Raw genomic sequence first — 15,389 nt, 5'->3', positions numbered from 1 at the left:
TGGTGGGATTGCAAACTGGTACAACAACTCTGGAAATCAATCTGGAGTTTCTTCAGAAAGCTGGAAGTAGATCTACATGAAGACCCAACTCTCCGGAATATACCATTTCAATTTTTTAAAAAAAGATTTATGTGGCGGTATCTCAGAAAATTGAACATAGCGTTACCTAGGGACCCAGCTATACCACTCCTGGGCATATACCCAAAAGAAGTTTCAACATACAACAGGGACACATGCTCCACCATGTTCATAGCAGCCTTATTTATAATAGCCAGAAGTCGGAAAGAACCCAGATGCCCTTCAACAGAAGAATGGATGCAGAAAATGTGGTACATTTATACAATGGAGTACTACTCAGCTATTAAAAACAATCAGTTCACAAAATTCCTAGGCAAATGGATGGAGCTGGAAAATATCATCTTGAGTGAGATGACCCAATCTCAAAGGAACATACATGGTATGCACTCACTGATAAGTGGATATTAGCCCAAAAGCTCACAATTTCTAAGAATCTTCATATAGACCACATAAAACTCACATAGAAGAAGGAAGACCAAAGTATGCATGCGTTGGTCCTTTTTAGAAGGAGCATCAAAAGTTTCAACCAGAACTCCCAAAGTCTAAACCGCCAGCCAGAGAGCACAAAGGGAGGGACTCAAGCACCTGTATAGGGAATTGAGGGTGACCTTGTTAGACTCCAGTGAAAGTGGAGGGCCAAGGTCCCCAAAAGTTTGGATCCCCTACTGTGTTGGAATTCGAGAGCAGGGAGATGGGACTGGGAGGATGTTTGGAGCACACCATCACAAAAATTAGGAGGAAGGGGTAGGGGATAAGGGATTTGGGGGGAGAATGAGAAAGGAGACAACATTGAAAGGTAAATACGTATAATACCCAATAAAAACCCCACACAGATAAAGGATTTAAAAAAAAGGGAGTCTATTTATTTTAAATTAATTTCAAAAGTTTCTAGGAGATGCAAATTGGCTAAGATACTATTTTAAGCTCTCCACAAAAGAATTTAAATCTCTGTTCAATATTCTCAAGAGAGAGGTAAACCCTAACTTCCTCAACAGTTAATTGACAAAAGAGAGGTAATCTCACAAAAAGTAGAAAAAGCTATTTCTAATCGATATATCATATAGTCTGATTAATTGTCAGTGGAGCTATAAAAGTCCTTTGACAAAAGATTATTAATATAGATTTATATATCCTTAAATAAGGCCTTCATGACTCTCTGAGTGTGGAAGGAGCAACTGTTGGCGCTTCTGCCCTGATTTTACAAGAACTCTGAAAAATTGGCTTTAAAAACAAAAGAGGGGGAACGGTACCCCCTCAGAAGGAGTCCCCCTGAAATACTCTCCATCATGCCTTGTTCACTTTTCTCTCTCTAAAGCTGAAAGCTCATGGCAAATCTCTTGCTGACCATGTTGGTGACCTCGGGCACCACCAAGACCAACAAAACTTTGCCACAGATATGGGGAAGGACCCTCATACCCATAAAGGGAATGCCCCAGTCCCAGTTCCCTTATGGAGCCGAGGACTGATATGCCTGCCCAATACCACAGAAGGCACAGCTAACCGGCTACCACAAATATTAATGGAAAAAATAGATACCCTCACAAAGCCAGGCCCAATCATAAATACGATGATTAACAATTTACATCCAGGGAAGAGAAATCTCCCTGAGAATCCCCTTCTTCTTTTTTCTTTCCAGGTAAAATTGAATCACCCGTGATGCCTGCTATTAAGAAGTTCTAACCCAGATGGACCAGAAGCCAGGAGCCTCGCCCTTACCCTCACCCCCTACCTTTTCCCACCTGCACAAGGTCCCCTGAAGCTGGGCAACTGCAAGATCCTGCTTGGCAACTGCAGATAGACTCAAAGCAGTGTACCATATCATCTGAAGAATAGCAGGGAGACCATAACTCAAGCAGTGTACCATATCTTCTGAAGAATAGCAGGTTCCAGTCCTCCTCGCCCCCACGAATAACCAGGACCCGCCGGTCGGGCCAAGTGGCACCCAGACGTGAGGCTCGAGGCACGGACCCATCCGGACGGACCCTCATTGAGAGGATGTGCGCAGGACATCAAGATTGAGCAAGACAGAGATCATCGCCCGTGACCTGTCGTCCACGGAACCAGGTTGATGCTGCCATCAAGAAGGCAGTTGAAGTTCATTACCATCAGCTGAAAATTGCAGAGGATCCAGAAGTGACTCCGCAGGAGACTGACTCAACTGTCAGCTCCCCTGCCTCCCCCTACGGTCGACCCCTAGACTTCCACGCCCTCCAGAAGGGTTCCTGGTATGCCTGGCTTTGCCCTCATTTCTCTCGCTAGAGAGCTTGGCCTCTTGATCACCACAACAAAAATTGGCTTTTTCCTAAACCAAGGCCACCCTTGATATGGCCGCTAACATTGGGGAGCCTTCCTTTATGACAATATTACACCCCAAACTGACAAATGATTGGTAACTTGAACATTTACAAGAGACTAGGATGGCTGTGAGTTAGCCCAATGACGGGATTATTGTAGGTCCACTTCCCAGGGGCCCACCCAATGCAGCCGAAAAGGAGTGCGTGGTGCTGGGAGTGGGTGCAGCCTACATGGCCTAAGACAGGGCTCTCACCCTCCTTTCACCCACATCAGAGTCCCTTGACGTTGCCCATCGTCGACAGCCTAAAGCCTTCGACCATCGATGTGACTTGTCTCACATCAGTGTTTTGGGGTTGTGAACTTGTCTAAGACCCCCCATAATTAGACATCCAAATTCAAAACTCACATAGTTGGGATTGAACATAAGAAGCCTTCTCTAACTAAACAGAGAAGGGGGAGATGCCAGAAGCCAGGACCCTCGCCCTTACCCTTACCCCCTACCTTTCCCCACCTGCACAATGTCCTCTGAAGCTTGGCAGCTGCAAGATCCTGCTTAGCAACTGCAGATAGACTCAAAGCAGAGTACCATGTCTTCTTAAGAATAGCAGGGAGACCATAACTCAAGCAGTGTACCATATCTTCTGAAGAACTGCAGGTAGATCACAATTCAAGGCAGTGTACCATATAGACCATGACATGTTTCAAGGCACAGGCCAAGAAGATTTTGTACTTTTCCACCACCTGGACCCTCTTACCCCCTCCCCTTGTAAAACACGCTATAAAAAAGCATTTCATGTTCAAAAAAAAAAAAAGAAATTAAAAAAAAAAGAAAAAAAAAAGATTTATGTATTTATTTAGTTTATGTATATGAGTACACTGTAGCTGTCTTCAGACACACCAGAAAAGGGCATCAGATTCCACTACAGATGGTTGTGAGCCACCATTTGGTTGCTGGAAATTGAAATCAGAACCTCTAGAAGATCAGTGAGTCAGTGCTCTTAACCAGTGAGCCATTGCTTCAGACCCACCTTTCAAAGTTTTTAACACAGAATTGTTTCTGTCTTAAGGAAATGCAGGGACAAAAAATGGAGCAGAGACTGAAGGAAGTGCTATCCAGAGACTGCCTCTCTTGGGATCTATTTAATCAACAGACACCAAATCCAGACAATATTGATGATGCCAAGATATGGCTGTCCTCTGAGAGGCTGTGCTAGCACCTGTCTAAGGCAATTGCAGACACTCAAAGCCAACTATTGGGTTGAGCTTGAGGACCCCAATGAAAGAGATAGGGTGGGACTGAAGGAGCTGGATAGGGATGGAAACCCCATAGGAAGTAAAACAATTATCAACTAACCCCACCTCTCAGAGCTCCCAGAAACGAAGTCACCAACCAAAGAGTATACATGAGTGTATCCATGGCTCCTGATACAAATGTAGCAAAGGATTGCCTTATCTGGCATCAATGGGAGGAGAGGCCATTTGTCCTGTGCAGGCTTGTTGCTCTAGTGAAGGGGGACGCCAGAGGGGTGAGGCAGGGGTGAGTGGGTGGAGGGAGTACCCTCATTGAGTTAAAGAGGTGGGGAGTATAAGAGGAAGACTTGTGGAGAGAAGACCAGAAAAGGGAACATTTGAAATGTAAATAAAAAATAATCAATGAAAAAAAAGAGGGAAAAAATTGGGAAGGAGGAATAGGATGAGAAACAGTGAAAGGGCACACTTAGAAAGGGATAATGACTACACTGTAATAAAAAGAATAAATATTAAATTTATTAATAAAAAAGAAAAGTAAGAAAAGAAAAAACAAACCAAAAAAAAAAAAAAAGCAGACAGGCAAACAAACAAAAAGCCTTGTGTCATGGATCAATATTGAAATTCCAGTAATCAGGATGATGAGAGTTGGTTCCTACAATTTTTAGGTTTTCCTAGGTCCTACAAGTAGATCATATCCAAAAAACAAAGCTATGTGAAAAAATGCAAAGCAAGACCTAAGGTAAGACATTTGAGTAACTCACAAGTAATTCCAGCTATTGTGAGTTAAAGGGGAAAAAAACCCATGGTCTACAGTGTGAGCCAGTATCTCACAAAAACAAATAAAAATCATCATTTCAGTGAAGGGAAACATGAGGGAACATGTTCGTCAAAATGATCTGATTTCCACCTTACCCAGAGCCACATGGCCAGTTCTAGGAGAATTTCAACTACTTGTAAAGACCTTGTTAAAAAAAAAAAAAAAAAAAAACCAAAACAGTGAAATCAACTAGCTATCATAGAACAATGTTTGAGATGAAGCTAAAACTACACTTGTAATTAAATCCAAGGTCTTCAATGTGTTCATCTAAAGAGATGGACACTAAAATTTCCTGTCATATCTTGGAGTGTACATGTCTCTACTTTAACTGCATGACCCAAGGGAAAAAAATTACTTACCAGTTCTGAGCACTGCAGATAGGTCTCCGAGTCTCAGCCAAGCCAGGCAGCTATCCAGGGTCCAGGTCTCTGAATATGTTCTCTGTTTCCTCTGAAGCCTTCATGTACCTTGGCCTATCCCTCCCTATTGAAGCCACACCTCCAACTCCAAACTAGGATTGGATTAAATCCTTAAACCCTACCCTTTTAATTTTACCTGTTGATTGAATCAGAATTCGCTGTGAGAATACCTCCACTCCAACTCTCAAACATTTCACTTGCTAATTAACCCTACATCACTGAATTTGTGGATTTTTCCCTTCATGTGCTTAATTATTACATAATTTTGCATTTGGTACAGGACTGGGTCTTGCTGTGAAGCCAGGATTGTTTTAGAACTCTAAATGTTAGCAATCCTCCTGTCGCAGCATCCTTCTTTCTGCTAGGATTACTGTTGTGAATCACTATACTTGGGTGAATTTCATTCATGTGACCAAAGTCAGTCTGATTTGCCTCAGATCAGGGTTTAATCTGTTGTTGTAATAGACAAAATTATGTACTCAAAAGGTGCAGGCAGGAGCATGACTTGATTCCATTAATAATTTCCTCAGGAACCTGGGTATGTACTCAGTTTGTAGAAAACTTCCTGGCATACAGGGAGTATGGACCCAAAGAAAAACAGAAAATCGAGGACCTGAGGGAGATGTTGCTGTTGGCTGCCAGAAATCAGAGAATATGTTAGGTAGGATCAGCCCAGGATGCTTACTCAAGATAAAATCAGGAGTGAGACCTGTGCTGGGGCATTGAATTTAGGGTTTCTGAAAATATCATGGTTCTCAACTAATCCTAGAGCTTTTCAATATGCCCAGTAACCACTAAGCATCTCACCATGCCCAGTGATCTTTTCTTTCTGAAGGATCTTCCTTTCTGCCTCTCCAACTTTCTTAGAAACACTTTTTAAATTGTTTTGAGAACCTTTTAGTACAGCCCAGGCTTGTCTCACACTTTCTATTATAGCCAAAGATAACATTGGATTTCTGATGCTCTACTCAGACTCACATGTTCTGGGAAGACAGGTGTGCCCCCTCTGTCTAGATCATGCAGTAATACATAACCTATGGTTTGTGGATGCCAAGCATGGCCTTTACTACCTGAATTACACCAGAGAAATCCTCCTGCCTCAGCCTTCTGAGTGCTGCCGTAGTAGAAGATTGACAAAGCATGAAGCTCAGCTCTTCATTCCAGAACAGACAAATAATTATGTAAGGTGTTTGTCATGTCCTCTTACAATGGCATTTTATGATTTTGTCCATGTGTTTTCATGAACAGGTTAAGAACTCCAGGTGACTTACCTTCTGAAAAAAAAATGCTGTTCACAAATGAAGAAAACTCAGGCAGGTGACTTGGCTCATCTAGTAATCCTCCCAGAAGGAAGGCCAAGGCAGGAGGATCCCTGTAAGGCGAAATTCTAAATTGCCCCTAGCTATGGAACAACAATGATGTCTCAGAATATCAAGAGTTTCAAGAGAAAAAGAAGAATCAATCAGTCAATCAATCAATCACCAACCAAGCAAGCAAACAATAAAATTCAAGGTTGGGGAGTAAATCACTACATGGAGTCATGATTCTTATCCTTGTCTGCTTTTGTTTTGTTTCCACTGATGGAGAAAGCTTTGATTCAATCTAGGGATAGTAAAAAATCCTAGGTAGGATTAACTGTCTGGAACTCAGATATTCAATCAGATGGCAGTTCCTGGTTGGAAGGCATGACTACAATGGGAACTGGTGAAGAGAAAGGTATATAAAAGCTTCAGGGGAGCCAGAGGACACACTCAAAGACCTGGACACTACTGTCACAGCCTGTGTCTGCTGGGATTCAGAGACCTGTCACCAGTGCTCAGAACCTATAAGTCCCTTCCCTGCCATGGTCCATAAAACTTGAAAGGGGGAGATTAGAGGCAAGTTGGAACAGGAATTTTTATTTGTTTTTATTTTTTTGTTTGTAGAGGCTGTCAATGATGGAATAAATACTACTCTTTCCATCATATTTTCATGGGTTATTTGGGAATTTCATATCACGAACTGGAAACACTTAGTTTCCAGTCTGCTCAGGTCCTATCAGTTGTTTAACAACCTGTCACATGATCTATGTAAGGTTGAGACACAAAATTGGTGTTCAGCTTTCAGGCTGCTGGGAACCCTTTCCAGTGTGGATGGGACTGAGTGGATATTGCTTAGGTTTGGGTGGAACACTGTGGAGTGTGGAGCCCTTGGGTGTACTTGTAAGAGGTTCCTTACACTGTCAGTGAGGGAGTTTAGAATAGAGAAGCCCAGTAAGGACAGGTGCTTTTTGTTTCCACCATTTCCAAAGAAATGACTCTAACCTTGAATGGTTGCTGTGGTGGGAGGAATATTTCTGCATCTCATCTTGAAACTATATTTTGCAGCTGATCAGCAGAGACATTGGACAAGAAGCACTTTTGAAGGTCATTCTCAGATATGCACTGAGGTAGCATCTGAAGGTAGGAGTTTACCTGTGCAGCAGGTCCCACCTCAATCAAGCACAAGCATGCTTCTTGAAGTGGGCCCAGCAGAATAATGGCTTCCTGCATTTCTGCTGTACAAAGATGAAGATCTGGGCTCTGCCAGTGCAAGTTACCAGAGAGATCTTGTATGTTTTTTGATCCAGAGCACATCACAGAATTAGAACTGAATACCAAGTGGACTATGTTACAGCTGGCACATTTTGCTCCATACTTCTAGAAGAAAAAAAAATGTTCCCAAAGACTTCCTGGATCCCCTCCACAAGAACACCTTCCATTTTACCAATAGAACAAGACTCACAGAAGCCAAGTGTTTCATCAAGTTTATTTTTCAGTTCTCCCAGTGGTCTCCAGCATGTCTTCATGAATTCTGTCCATTTTCTCAGAGACAGGAAGAATCAGATCCTAGGGTAGGCAAGAATGGAGAACTAGGTCAGCTACCAAAGCAAATCTGTCTCTTTTCTCTTAAGGATTGGGGGGTGGGTGGGTGGAATGATGCCAGCCAGTCACTAGGAATAAACATTTACAGACTTATAATACTCTGGAAGCTATGGTTTCCATAGCTTTCTGAGTTATACAAGGGAAAATTTACAAGTTAAATCAATGTCTCAAATGAGCATTCATGAAGTAAAGAAGTGATTTTGGGTAAAAAGTAGATCAGCTCTATTCAAGGTGGGTTGTAATTCTTCCTAGAATCCTGCCCACCCAATCAAATGGAAAGGGAACAGGAAGGAGAGTGTGTAGTGAGGAGTCAGGGATCTCACTAGCCTAGAATGAGCATGAGATCAGATATATGATCAGATCTGTGAGAACAGCCTTCTATCTTTCCACAAATTCCCACGGGTGAAATGTTTTGTCCCAAGTAGTGCTGAGTGCATGGGACAGGGGTACAGCTTGGACTGTAAATGAGAGCAAGCATGATTGCGAGGGAATGATAGCATGCCGATTCTGTAAGCCCACAGCAAATATTGAGATCCTGTCAGAACTTTCTTGGGATGGAAGTTCTTCTGTGTGCTTTCTGGACTTAAGGGCTGAACTGGTTTTCAGCTTAAGAGTGAGGCCACTAGATGAACTCTGGTGTCGGCATGACTGAGCAGTTTCCCACAGGAAGCATCAGAGATGGTGTACTTCATCATTTAGTCAAACTGACCTTGGGGCACCTGGTTCCTTCTACCTCTCTGTACATCCCAGCCAAACCTTTACAACACCATTTTCCAGAACTAACCCCCTTGACTGTCCCTAGGTCCCTGATGATGCTCTTGGAGAAGCTCTCCATCACTCACTGCCAAATTTCACAGAAAATCTGACTCCTTCTCCTGCTGTCAGAGCCTATTTAAGCTAAAACATCTGTATTTGAGAGGAGTGATCTTGTATCCTATAGATCTTATGCCTCTAAGAGTTCTCCTACAAAAACTGACAGACATACTTGAGACTCTGTATTTGCAGGGATGTAGGATGAAGGACTCCAGATCAATGCACTCAGAAAATGCTCTCAGCTCACTAAGATCAGCTTCTACAACAATGACTCCTCCATGCCCATCCTGAAGGACCTTTTCCAGCACACAGAAAACTGGAGATGAAACACAAGGTGAATGAGGAACAATATCCTGCCCCTCGGGAGTGCTGTGAGGAGTTGGCTCATATCTCCAGAGAACGATTTGCCCTACTTTGTACGGAGCTCGTTACACACAGGGCAATAAGGCTGCCCAGTATTTTCTCCTTTGCTACATATATCTGCCATACATGTGGTGAGGTGAGCACTGTGTCTATCACTAGGTGTCTAGACTTCATTGTTGCCGGCAGTAAATTGAGAAATATGACTTCTGGATTTGAATAAACAACAGGCTTGGGACCCATCTCTCGTCTGGGGTCCTCAGAGCCTATGGCTTCTGAAATTGCTCAGATGGTTGGCAACAAAATGATGTACAGAGACTTGGATCTTGGAGGCTGAGCTTGACATGGGGAATAGTCAGATGAACTGTGGGAACAGGGGCCTGTGGAGACAGAAAGACAGTTTAGCAGTTATACCTGGCTGCTGCCCAACCGAGTATACTAGCTAGATGCTGTGTTGTGTACTTATAAACATGGATGCTCTCTCCCTGAGGTCTTTGAATGTTACCAACCTTGCTACCACATTCAGGGTCAGAAGGTTCAGTGGGTCTAGTAATGGAAAAACACTGGTGTTTCATGAGAGAAGCAGGTGAAATTGGCATGAATAAAATGAAAGTTTTCTTTACACTTCTTTACCTTTTGTCCTTTGCCTGGAATACATGTATAAGCCTCTTGTGTGGCTGATCGATTATGTGCAGAAAACATTTAAACTAATGTGAGCAACATAGACACATTTCCTATGAAGGAAGATTAAAAGGATCACAGACAATTAATATCCAGTACATTTAGACCACAAGGCACCTTGGACCCATCAGAGATGCCTAAAGGGAAGAAGATAACATAGGACAAAGTAAACATGTATTCCAGACTGGCTTTGAACTCTTGATCTTTTTGTCATGCTTTAATGAGATTACTACCAGGAACCTGTATATCCATCCTTTTTGCCACATGTCTCTAGAATCTTATGGCGTCCCAGACTATAGGAAGTATCCATAGTGTACATAAAGGTTTCCAATAATATGAAGGACCCTCTGCAATATAAAGCATTTACTTTACAAAGGAATTGTATTCTAAATCTTCAGTTGTAAAAGAAAAAAAGAAAGAAAAATCTCCCTCTACCTAGTCATTATACCCCATTTCTCTAAAGAAAACTATCAATAAAATAATTTATTGTTACACTGTATTTATTGAACACATAGAGCATGAGTTTTTGTTTAAATAATATTTTATTGTCTGAATTTAATAACGTATCTAAATTTATGGATTCTGCAACAAATGCCTCTGGAGAGAGGTCACAATGAACACACTGATAACAGAAATGTCACAATTCACAATCTTTAGAAGGTGGATAAAGTTATCAGCTAAGATGGGACATATAGGGAGACAAAGCAAACAAATAAATAAAAGACAAAAAAAAAAAACCTCTCTCAGGCTCCTTCTTTCTGTCTTCCACCACAACCTGTCTTTGTCTGCATGTTCAGTTCCCTGGTCTTGTTTCTTGAGACCAGTGAACTTACGAAAGGTTTGTCCACAATAAGCATGCTTTCTTATTCTTAAAAACTAACAACCGATCCTTTGAAAGAGATTGCTCACAGGTTAAGAGCACAAGCTACTTTTGCTGAGGACCAAAGTTTGGTTTCACAGCTCACTTCACTTAGGTCTCAAATGGAACTCAGGCTTTAGGTGAGAGGACCTGTTTTTCTTGGCTGTGTGGATCCCGCCTGTCACTTGGACAAATCCACATAATATACATGCAGATATACACCTAGCTGAAGAAGTCTTTAAATATATAAAGGACTTAATTTAACAGAGACATTTTTAAAAATGGTCCAATTAATTAAAATGGTGATGCTACTCAGTAGCAGGGGTGTGGTTCTATGAAAAGAGTATTTGGAGTTTCAGGTGTGTCCATTGAGCTCAGCTGGTGAGCAATAGCCTAGTGTGCTCTGGGTTCTAGGGCTTATACAGCATTTATTTCTGCAGGCATTTTATTTATATTTGTGTTCTATTTCCATGTATGCTTGCATGACTAAAAAAGGATCAGAATGCTGTATAGATTGCTGTGAGCTGCCACATGGTATCTAGAACTGAACTCAGGTTGTCTGGAAGAGCAGCCACGACTCTTAATTACTGAGCCATCATTTCTCCAGGCCCATGTATGACAATGAAAAAATCACTCATGGATACAGAATCACAAGGAATCAGGTGTCTCTTTTGCATAAAGGTTTACCAGTTTAGACTTATCATTTTTATTAGATATATTATTGTATTTATTTACATTTCAGATGTCATCCTCTTTCCCTATTCCTGTCCCCAGAAAGCCCCTATTACATCCACCCACCTCCTTTTTGCTTTCATACCATTTTAATTACATGAAAATATTAAGGTCATTTCTAGGTTGAAGAATTAGCAATACTATAGATGCAAATAGTCAAGGAACAAGCAAGAAAATAAACACAAATAGTCAAAGAACAAGCAAGGCAATAAACAAAGTCCAGTGATCATTTCTGTGATCACTATTTCTAAGGGCTTCTCAGGATGACCAGAATATCTGAGCCTAATTTCCTATCCTAGCCCAAAGTCATTTTCATCTCTGACATCATCTTCTATGTTCTAGCCTAAGATTTAGATTCCTGCCTGCAATTAGTTCTTTGTTCTAGCCTAATACTTAGATTCTTGCCTGAAATTACTTCTTTGTTCTAGCCTAATGTCAGATTCCTGCCTGAAGCCCACTTTCTTGTCATTGGCCAATGTCAGATTCCTGACAAGCAGCCCATTTCCTTGTTCTTAGCCAATGTCAGATTCTTGCCAAGCATCCCCAAAAGCTCTCTGCCTCTCCCCCACTTTTATTTCATAAGCAAGACTGCATCTGCCTTAGGTTGTTCTGACAAGAATGCCTCCCTTACCCATCGTGGAATGTGCATTACCAAAAGCAATGTACTTATGTCTTAGGTTGGTAAGGTTCTGTGTAGAATCTTGTCCGTCCTTGATTTGCCAGCCTGTTAATTTAATAACTCTGTCTGGGGGTCCATTTTCAGGTTCAAGCCATGTACTTTGGCTGCCAACATGTTGATGTTGTTAAAAACAAACTTTAACACAATGGGCAGAAATAAAAGTATTCCCAGGTCGAAAAGGCCTAGCACGACTAACCTATATATGTCATTCTTGAAGCTTGACCAAAATAGAAATTCTGACCTCAGGCCATGAGTAATTTTATCTGCAGTATCTACTGCATCAGTGCTCAGCAGAGCAGCATTCTTGAAATTCATAAACTCCCTATGTATTGTTAAAACATCCCAAGAGGTGTTAGAACTATGCCAAATACACTGCAGGTGTCTTTAAACTTTTTCCTAATTATAATGACTAACGTTGTAAATTTTAGAAGTAACACAACTCCACTGGTATTTTGCATGACACTCGAGATGGAGTCTTACTCTTAAACTCTGTACCTCCTTCCAATAATTTGAATAGGATAAAGAGCATCAATCCATTTTTTCAAATGCCTATCTAAATCCTCTTGTATACTCAACACATTAGTAATATTTTTTGCTAAATGATTAACAAAAGTAGCTGTCTTAACTTCTTGTGTCAAAGCAATTGCAGAAGCAGTGGTGCTAGCAATTAATGTAAGTAACACTGTTATACCAGCAATAATCAAGCCCACTACCCTCTTACTTCTGCTTAAAGCCTAACTCACTTCTTCCAGTATTTTCATGATTTTTTCAGAATACCAAGGTTCTGTAATACTCAGGGCAGTAAGACAAAAGCTGCTTGATAAACATCTGCAACAGACATGCCAGCTTTCAACACACTAACACAATTAGAAAGTGTACAATCAATGCAATTTACATTAAATACTGTAGAAGAAACAAAAGTAATTTTAACTTGACAATTAAAAGAGCCTTAACACATGTACTAACACTTGTTTGAAATCCAGATCCTGTCCCAACTTTATCTTTTGCTAATGTAACATCATAGAGAACTGCAGCTAGCTTCCAAATATGTCTCTGAGAATGTCCAGAACCAGCCTTCTAAATGAAGACTGCTATTCCCAATATTGAATTGATTTCTAGACTAGTCCATGATCGAGTCTGAATAACTGGTCACATTTAGGAAAAATACAGAAGTAATTATTTCTTTTCTTTTTGATTCTCTGTTCCACAAGATCTAAAAACTTGAGACAATGCAGCTTGTCCCATCTGGAGTACAGGTAAGCAAAGGTGGGTGAGGAAAATACGTCCAATACAGCTTCCCAGCCACCATTGTCAGGGCACTCAGCAAGCTCGTAGGTCAGCATCATTCTTTGTCCTGGCATCATGTCTCACCCATCGCTCTGGAGGCCACCATGTTCCTCCAGTAACCTGCAGAAAAAACACAAACATGTTCTCTTCCCCATATTAAATACCTGATCATGCCTTATGCCAGTAAGTGGATCCTTCCCTTTTGCCTAGGCATAAGTATGCCTAGTTGTAGGGTGCCATAGACACTCAACAGAAAGTTCCTTGGCATCCAAATTTTTACAAAAATTTAAAATAATGAGAAAATGATTTAAATAAATTTGTGGTGTGTGAGGATATACCTCCCATTTTTATTTTATGAATATATTGTTTTAAAGTTCCATGGGCTCCTTCCACATCCTTGAAAATTATAAGGAATCACCATAATATGGGTAATGTTAAATTGCTGCTAAAGAGTCTCAAATGTTTGACTGCTATAGCCAGTTCCATTGTTTGTTTGTTTGATTGTTTTTCTTCTTTTTTATTATTGGGTACTTTATCTACATTTCAGATGTTATTCCAGTTGACCCACTCCTGCTTCCCAGCCCTCAAATTCTCTTACACTGGGGCACCCAGCCTTCTAGAAACCAAAAACCTCCTCTCCCACTTTCCACTCTCGGGGAGGATACCCAACAGCCATGGGTCCCTTGAGGTGTGTTCCCAGGCTGGCTGTTTAGACCCTGGGAGCTCTGGTTGGTTAGTATTGTAGCTCTCACCATGGATCCAGCAAGCATCTTCAACTCCTTCAGTCTTCTCTCTAACTCCCCCACTGGGGACCCCATGATCAGTTCAATGATTAGCTTTGAGCATCCCCCTCTGTATATGTCAGGCTCTGGCAGAGCCTCTCAGGAGACCAGTCAGGCTCCTGTCAGCATGCACTTTCTTGGCATCCACAACAATGTCTGCTTTTGGTGACTACACATGTACTGGATCCCCATCTGGGGCAGTCTCCAGACAGCCCCTCCTTCAGTCTCTGTACCACACTCTGTCACCCGTGACTATTTTGTTACTCCTTCTAAGAAGGACCAAAACACCCACACTTTGGCCTTCCTTCTTCATGAGCTTCACATGGTCTGTGAGTTGTATCTTGGGTATTGTGAGCTTTGGGGCTAATATCTACTTATCAGTGAATACATACCATGTGTGTTCTTTGTGATTGTGTTACCTCATTCAGGATGATATTTTCTAGTTCCACTCATTTGCCTAAGAATTTCATTAATTCATTGTATTTAATAGCTGAGTAGTACTCCATTGTGTGATTGTACCACATTTCCTGTATCTTAATTTGGTACATTTCAAATGTTTTCTGTACATGTGTATGTTGATGGCCTCCTTGTTGGCTTGTATTTTAGAAAGTCACTCTATAGATCTATAAAAACAATACCAATGTCCTGAGTCATTCCAAGAAAGGCCTGAATGTGCTTCACTTCATAGAGCGTTCATCCATTCACTGGATCTCTGAACCCAAATAAACAGGGTGTAATAATACATAACAGTTATCACAGCACCCTACAGAACAGAAAATCAATATCATTCTACCTACTTATCTGAATACTTAATATTAAAACTCAAGAAATTTCCTCTTTACATAGAGCTACAGTCCCTCAGCACTTTTCTTCTGGTCTCTCTTGTCTTAACCCTGCTCAGGAATGGAATAAAAGCTGTGAAAAATAAGTAAATAAAAATCAAAATAATAAAAACCTGAACAATTTTTATACTGTAAGGTTATAGCATATATTGATAAGAGAGGAAAAGGAGCAAATGTGAAGAGGGAAGGAGATCGTAAACTGAGAATAAATATAACCTTACCTATTTATGACTGTTCAGAAATGTCTGCTGGAAGCAACACTGTATACTTTACATGTGCTTATTATTGTTAAAAGTACATACTAAGCATAGCCACCAAGATTCACAACAATCCTCATAACTTTATCTTATACCAAAAATTTTGCATATTTCATTGTTTTTTAATGTAATTATAAGTAGCCCGTGAAAACATATATTGCTAACATATTTCAAGGAGGACACCTATCTATTCAGTATGCAGTGGACAAAGTTTAAATAATATTAAACATAGCTAGCGCCCTATTTATTTTTTATGTTATTAATTTATTTATTCACTTTACCACCTGACCACATCCTACCTTTCCTTTCCTCCCATTCCTACCCTCTCACCCTT

At 40.9% G+C, this 15,389-nt stretch overlaps 1 pseudogene; it reads left to right on the top strand.

The window, feature by feature from the left end:
• The first annotated feature begins 3,788 nt into the window (after window positions 1-3,788).
• LOC114636882 lies at window positions 3,789-9,159 on the top strand (annotated as a pseudogene).
• Window positions 9,160-15,389: the final 6,230 nt, after the last annotated feature.

Source organism: Grammomys surdaster, unplaced genomic scaffold (genome assembly GCF_004785775.1).
Source record: "Grammomys surdaster isolate TR1022 unplaced genomic scaffold, NIH_TR_1.0 125024, whole genome shotgun sequence".
In the NCBI taxonomy this organism is placed as follows: domain Eukaryota; kingdom Metazoa; phylum Chordata; class Mammalia; order Rodentia; family Muridae; genus Grammomys; species Grammomys surdaster.
Note: the sequence above shows the minus strand (reverse complement) of the source record. Positions and strands in the feature narration are given on the sequence as shown.